We start from the raw sequence: 8,157 nt of genomic DNA, 5'->3' as shown, positions 1-8,157 counted from the left end.
TCTGATCACAAGAGTCTCAAGTACATCTTCACTCAGAAGGAGTTGAACATGAGACAGAGGAGGTGGATGGAGCTGATTGGCGATTATGACATGGAAATCATCTACCATGACGGGAAGGCCAATGTTGTAGCTGATGCTTTGAGTAGGAAGAGTGTACATTCTCTGTGTACAGCTCTATCTTTGATGAGGTTGAGAGATGAGGTAGCTAGCTTTGGGATACATATGATGCAGAAAGGAGATGCCATGGGTGATATGACAGTACAACTTGAGTTTTATGATGATATTCGAGGTAAGCAGGCGTTGGACCCTAAGATAGTGGAGTGGAGAGCTGGAGTAGAGAAAGGGACAGTGTCCCGGTTTTCTATTCATACAGATGGTAGTTTGAGGTTTGATGGCAGGTGGTGTGTTCCTAATGATGAGGAGTTGAAAAAGACTATCATGATAGAGGCACATTGCACACCATATTCAGTACATCCGGGTGGTGATAAACTATACAAGGATTTGAAGAAAACGTTTTGGTGGCCTAGGATGAAGAAAGAGACAGCTGAGTTTGTGTCCCGTTGTTTGACGTGTCAGAGAGTTAAAGGGGAACAGCGATGACCACAAGGTAAGATTCAGTCTTTAGAGGTACCTGAGTGGAAGTGGGAATCCATTTCCATGGATTTCATTGTGGGTTTGCCAAAGAGTCAACAAGGTAACAACATGATTTGGGTAATAGTGGATCGACTGACCAAGTCAGCTCACTTTGTTCCAATGAAAGATACATAGACTAAGGCACAACTGGCTATGGCATATCGAAAGAACGTGCTTAAGTTACATGGAGTCCCTAAGGACATAGTGTCCGACGGGATGCGAGGTTTATATCGAGGTTTTGGAAGGAGTTGCGGAATCGTTGGGAACAACTTTGAAGATGAGTACACATTTCATCCTGCGACAGACGGCGATGAAAGAACAATCAAGACTCTTGAGGATATGTTGCGAGCTTGTGTGATGGATTTTGGTGGTAGGCGGGAGCGAGAGGTTGGACTTGATAGAATTTTCTTACAATAACAACTATCACACTAGTATTGGTATGGCACCGTTTGAGGCTTTGTATGGGAGAAGATGTAGGAGTCCAATCTGTTGGGACGATAGTCTTTGAGGCGATGGTTTTAGGACCAGAGATGGTGCATGAGATGGTTGCACGATTAAGATGATCAGGGAACGGATGAGAGCAGCTCAGGATCGACAAAAGAGTTATGCAGATCTACATCGCCGGGATATAGAGTTTCAGGTTGGGGATAAGGTTCTTCTGAAATTGTCTCCTATGCGTGAGGTTATGAGATTTGGAAAGAAAGGCAAGCTAAGTCAGAAGTTTATAGGGCCGTATGAGATCTTAGAGCGGGTTGGGGAAGTTGCATATCGTCGGCTTTACCAAATTTTGCATTAGAGAGAGTGCATAATGTGTTTCATGTATCGCAGCTGCGGAAGTATGTGAGTGACCCGTCACATGTGTTAGAGGCCGAGACCTTAGAGCTAGATGAGTCCTTATCATATCTTGAGGTGCCTAAACAGATTCTAGACCGAAAGGTTAGAAAGACTAGGAGTGGTGAGACAGTTCTGCTCAAGATCCTTTGGTCTAACCACGAGACCGAGGAAGCTACATGGGAGCCAGAGGAGGCTATGAAAGAGCGTTACCCTTTCCTTTTTGATCAGGTATGTATGGTTACGGGGACGTAACCTTGTTTCTTTTAGGGGGGTAGGAGATGATCGCGAACAGTTTTTAAGAGTTTTATACCCCTTTTATATGTTGTGTCGGGATGTTTGTCGGGATGAGTTGGGTTAGTAACATGTTTTATGTTGAATTTTGTTGTGGTTGTTGAGTCGGGAATGTTATGGGAGTACCTTTGTTTAGTAGTGGTTTGAACATCGGGGACGAAGTTCCTTTTAAGGAGGGAAGACCGTAATACTCCGTTTTATAAGTCTTGGGGTACTCTATCGAGTAGGCCTTACTCGTCGAGTAAGGGTAAGTTGCGTTTTAGAAAAGTTTCGACCATTGGGTACTCGATCGAGTAGCTGGGGCACTCGATCGAGTAAGGGGTACTCGATCGAGTAGCCGGTTTTACGGGGAGTTTTCTCGGGTTTTGTTAATTATGCGATTAAGGTATATAAGCTTTGTCGTCATTATTCTAAATCACTTTTACAAAACCTAAATTACTGTTTAAGAGAGAAAGCAAGCAAGTTCTTCATCCTAATCGCATTATTAGCAATACCCGGAGTTTGGAAGGTCAGTTCTTAGCGTTGATTCTACCGTTGAGTTCCTTGCGTCGAGGGAGGAGGGTTCATAGAAGAAGCTTTTTGATTCAGCAGTAGAGACCGTCTGATTGTGTGCTTACCAGGTAGGATTTCCTACTCAGTATTTGTCCCAAAATGGGATATTGGTTGATGTATTGTGTTTGGTTGTTTGATATAGTAATTGTATTGTGATTGTGGTTGTGATCGTTGTTGATGGTTCGCGAGGCGTGGCCTCGGCTGAGTGGGGTCACTTGCGGGAGTGGCTTCACGCCCTAGTTTCGCCTTCTGTGGAACCCGCCACAGAAGGGATGTGCACATTAATGGACAGGGTTATCGCTCACTATGTGGAGCGGGGATTTGGTGGGTACTGCAGTGCGGTCCCCGGCACGGGGCTGGTCGGGACCAAAGGGATCAGTGATTGAGATGATTGGATTTGGCGTGATTGTGTGTGTGTGACGGTTAAGTCATGTCATTTATCGTATTGTTAGTATATATATTGAATTGTGTGATTAGTACGACCGGTGTTGTTTTGTAAACTGCGGTGATCCATTGGGGATGGTGGCGATATATTGAGCAGTATTGAGATGAGTCTTGGGATAGGCGGGATGGCCACGACATGATGATAGGAGTCTTCCGCCGTAGCTTATTAGTTATTTACATTTCGATTAGAAACAGTCAGTTTGAGAACATGTATTGCATTTTGGTTTGGTTTTGAGAATTGTACTCTTCACTAAGTATTTATATTTAAACGTTGTTTCTTCATTGTTTATTTGATTATCATTGCCTCGGGTAACCGAGATGGTAATGTCTTCATACCTGAGTGGTCCTGGTAAGGCACTTGGAGTATGGGGGTGTTACAAATGGTATCAGAGCGACGATCCTGAAACCTGTAACCAATGAACCTAATGAACGTAGGGAGTCAATTAAAATGAACCCGGGGTAAAAGTTGTAGGAGCTAATGCAAAGGCTTGGGAGACGTCCTAAAGTCGCGAAGTCGCCCTACAATTTTGAACCGATCACATGGGGAGAGTGTTTGTCGAGTCGTATGTGTGTTTGGTTAACTTGTGTAAGAATGTGATGAATTGTGTGATTGTTGGATGTTGAAGTAGAAAGTTAAGAATGTGAAAGAAAAATTGGAGATGTGTGGAAACTGTTGATGGTATGATAGCATGTTGAATGTTTTACAATGTGGCATTTAATAACATGATGAAGTGATCTCGTAGATCGTATGAAAAGATGCGTAGCATGTTTAGTTATGATATAATGTGGTTTTATAATGTTTAGCATGTTAGCATATGATATAGCATGCGGGTAGCGTTTCTGAGTTGGCATGACTCGATCGAGTGGGACTGACTCGATCAGGTGCGTTTTTGACGATTTTGAGTCCAGAATCGTGTTTTTGGGTACTCGATCGAGTAACTAGGGGTACTCGATCGAGTAGGGGGTCACTCGATCGAGTAGCCTACTCGGTCGAGTATGTTAGAGATCAGAAAGTCTGTTTGGGGTCTGATGTTTGGGTACTCGATCGAGTATGTTGGGCACTCGATCGAGTAGCCCGTTACTCGATCGAGTGTGTTTGGGAACTCGATCGAGTAGGTTCTGGGCAGCGTGTTTTCATGTTTTGAGGTTTAGTACGTGTGTTTATGTCTACCCTTTCTTATATATAGTTTCAAGATGCCGCCCAAGAAGACTGCTTTATACGCGAGAGCTGAGCTTATGAACATAGATGACATCGTTAAGATGTTGGAGCATCAGGATGCTCTCACTGAGGCTTTAAAGACTGTGGGGAAGGATAAGGATAAGGATAAGGAGAAGGAGGTTGATCATTCTAAAATCAGCCTCTATATCGCGAGGTTTAACCCGAAAGAGTACAAGGGAGTTGGGGAGCGTAACCTTCTTGATAGTTGGCTGAGAGAGATGGAGAACATATTAGATTTGGTTCACTGTCCTGATGAGATGAGGGTGGAACAGGCTGCGTTCTATCTGAGGGAGGCAGCTGGCAAGTGGTGGGATACAGTGAAAGTGAGTGCTAAGGAGATATATACAAACCAAGGGTTACCTGCTATACCTTGGGAGGAGTTCCGTAGGGCTGTGAGGAAGGAGTTTGTACCGGAACATGTGAGGAGTAAGTTGAGGGAAGAGTTTGAAAGCTTTAAGATGACCGCTGAGATGTCGGTGGCCGAGTACTACAGGCAATTCAATGAGAAGTCTAGGTATGCTGAGGATATGGGTTTGAGTGAGGAGAACCTGGCGTTGAGGTTTGAGAGGGGGTTGACCGCTAAGATTATGGATAAGTTACCCGTGGGAGTCCTTACTGATGTTAAGGAAGCCTATGAGAGGGCTGGGAGAGCTGAGAGATTGGTGGAGATGGCTCAGGAGAGGTTAGTTGGTGAGAAGAGAAGTCTGAGACCGAGGGTGGTGGCCAATCTAATCACAAGAAAGGCAACCACAATCAGTCTAAGGGGTTTTCTTTTGGGTCAGGGTTCAGTGCTGGGGCTTCCTTTGGGCGTGGCCGTGGAAGTGTGAGTAATAGTTGGGGAGTGACCTGCTATAGCTGTGGTGGTGTAGGCCACAAGAGACATGAGTGCACAAGTGCACCGGGATCTTTCCAGAGACCTGCGTAGAGATTCGCGAGAAACAGACCGGCTGGATCATGGCCAAACCGGGGAAGTCGAGTTACCGAGTGGAGGCAACCGCAACGCGGCGGTAATTCTTATCGAAAACCACCAATGAACAACAACAACAACAATCAAGGGTCGGGTGCTAAGCCGACCACATCGGCCCAAGATCTTGTCCGAGGTGGGCAAAAGACCAGTGGCAAGTTATTCATGATGGAGAAGAAAGCAGCTGAGGAAGATGCGCACGTTATCACCGGTACTTTTCTTGTAAATGGTATTCCTACCTTTGTTTTGTTTGATTCGGGGCTTCTCGATCGTTTGTGTCTTCGAGTCATGTTAAACGATTGGGTTTGAGGGTATATGAGTCTGTTAGTGAGCAAGTTTTTATACCTTCGGGTGAGTCCGTATCATGTGGGAGATTGTTTAGAGATGTATCTATGATAGTTGGGCAAGTTGATCTACCTGTAGACTTGCTAGAGTTTCCTTTTGACGGTTTTGAGATGATAGTCGGGATGGATTGGTTAGGAAAGTATAAAGCTAAGATAGACTGTCATCAAAAGAAAGTGTCTTTAAGAGGTCCTAAGGGTGTTAGTGTGTCTTATCGTGGGTTTCCAGTCAAACCCAAAGTTAAGTTGATTGCAGCTGTCACCTTGAAGTCTTATCTGAGGAAGGGATGTCCTTTGATCTTGTGCCATGTGAGAGATGACCGAATAGAGAGTCTGACAGTTGATGAGATACCAGTGGTGGGAGAGTTTGCAGATGTTTTTCCAGAGGAGATCCCGGGGTTGCCACCAAAGAGGGAGATAGATTTCACCGTTGAGTTGAAACTAGGGACGGGGCCAATCTCTAAGGCACCGTACCGTATGGGTCCTAAGGAGATGGAGTAGCTTAGGAAGCAGTTGGATGATCTGATAGAGAAGGGATACATTAGAACTAGTGTATCGCCGTGGGGAGCACCAGTTCTTTTCGTGTAGAAGAAAGATGGGAGTTTGAGGTTATGCATAGATTACAGGGAGCTGAACCGAGTGACGATAAAGAACAAGTATCCTTTGCCAAGGATAGATGACCTGTTTGATCAGTTGAGTGATGCATCAGTCTTTTCTAAGATTGATTTGAGGTCGGGGTACCATCAGGTGAAGATTAGAGAGGTGGACATACCAAAGACAGCTTTCACGTCGAGGTATGGCCATTATGAGTATGTGGTGATGCCGTTTGGGTTGTCTAATGCACCGTCAGTGTTTATGGATTTGATGAATATAATCTTCAGACAGTTCTTGGACCAGTTTGTAGTGGTATTTATCGATGATATCTTAGTCTACTCCAAGACTAAGGAGGAGCATTTGAGGATCGTGTTGCAAACTTTGAGGGATCATGAGTTGTATGCTAAGCTATCCAAGTGTGAGTTCTGGTTAGAGAAAGTTGCTTTTCTGGGGCATGTGATCTCTAAAGATGGGGTAGGTGTGGATCCGGCGAAGATAGAAGCAGTGACAAAGTGGGAAGCACCAAAGAATGTTGCCGAGGTTAGGAGTTTCTTGGGTTTAGCGGGATACTACAGACGGTTCGTGAAGGATTTCTCCAAGATAGCTAGACTTATGACAGCGTTGATGAGGAAAGAGAACAGGTTTCGTTGGGATGAGAGTTGTGACACGGCGTTCCAAACATTAAAGGAGCGTTTGACCACAGCTCCTGTCTTAGCATTGCCTGAAGGGACCGAGAACTTTGAGGTTTATACAAATGCCTCGAAGAATGGGTTGGGATGTGTCTTGATGCAGAATGGTAAAGTGATTGCCTATGCTTCTAGGCAATTGAAGCCTTATGAGGAGAACTACCCTACTCATGATCTGGAGTTGGGGGCTGTGGTGTTTGCTCTCAAGATTTGGAGACATTACCTTTATGGAGCAATCTTTAAGGTATTTTCTGATCACAAGAGTCTCAAGTACATCTTCACTCAGAAGGAGTTGAACATGAGACAGAGGAGGTGGATGGAGCTGATTGGCGATTATGACATGGAAATCATCTACCATGACGGGAAGGCCAATGTTGTAGCTGATGCTTTGAGTAGGAAGAGTGTACATTCTCTGTGTACAGCTCTATCTTTGATGAGGTTGAGAGATGAGGTAGCTAGCTTTGGGATACATATGATGCAGAAAGGAGATGCCATGGGTGATATGACAGTACAACTTGAGTTTTATGATGATATTCGAGGTAAGCAGGCGTTGGACCCTAAGATAGTGGAGTGGAGAGCTGGAGTAGAGAAAGGGACAATGTCCCGGTTTTCTATTCATACAGATGGTAGTTTGAGGTTTGATGGCAGGTGGTGTGTTCCTAATGATGAGGAGTTGAAAAAGACTATCATGATAGAGGCACATTGCACACCATATTCAGTACATCCGGGTGGTGATAAACTATACAAGGATTTGAAGAAAACGTTTTGGTGGCCTAGGATGAAGAAAGAGACAGATGAGTTTGTGTCCCGTTGTTTGACGTGTCAGAGAGTTAAAGGGGAACAGCGATGACCACAAGGTAAGATTCAGTCTTTAGAGGTACCTGAGTGGAAGTGGGAATCCATTTCCATGGATTTCATTGTGGGTTTGCCAAAGAGTCAACAAGGTAACAACATGATTTGGGTAATAGTGGATCGACTGACCAAGTCAGCTCACTTTGTTCCAATGAAAGATACATAGACTAAGGCACAACTGGCTATGGCATATCGAAAGAACGTGCTTAAGTTACATGGAGTCCCTAAGGACATAGTGTCTGACAGGGATGCGAGGTTTATATCGAGGTTTTGGAAGGAGTTGCAGGAATCGTTGGGAACAACTTTGAAGATGAGTACAAAGATTTCATCCTGCGACGACGGCGACTGAAAGAACAATCAAGACTCTTGAGGATATGTTGCGAGCTTGTGTGATGGATTTTGGTGGTAGCTGGGAGCAGAGGTTGGACTTGATAGAATTTTCTTACAATAACAGCTATCACACTAGTATTGGTATGGCACCGTTTGAGGCTTTGTATGGGAGAAGATGTAGGAGTCCAATGTTGGGACGATAGTCTTTGAGGAAGTGGTTTTAGGACCAGAGATGGTGCATGAGATGGTTGCACATTAAGATGATCGGGAACGGATGAGAGCGGCTCAGGGATCGACAAAAGAGTTATGCGATCTACATCGCGGGATATAGAGTTTCAGGTTGGGGATAAGGTTCTTCTGAAATTGTCTCCTATGCGTGAGGTTATGAGATTTGGAAAGAAAGGCAAGCTAAGTCAG

The sequence above is a fragment of the Silene latifolia genome, chromosome X (assembly GCF_048544455.1).
Source record: "Silene latifolia isolate original U9 population chromosome X, ASM4854445v1, whole genome shotgun sequence".
NCBI lineage: Eukaryota > Viridiplantae > Streptophyta > Magnoliopsida > Caryophyllales > Caryophyllaceae > Silene > Silene latifolia.
The sequence above is the reverse complement of the archived record's forward strand: the minus strand, read 5'-3'. Positions refer to the sequence as shown.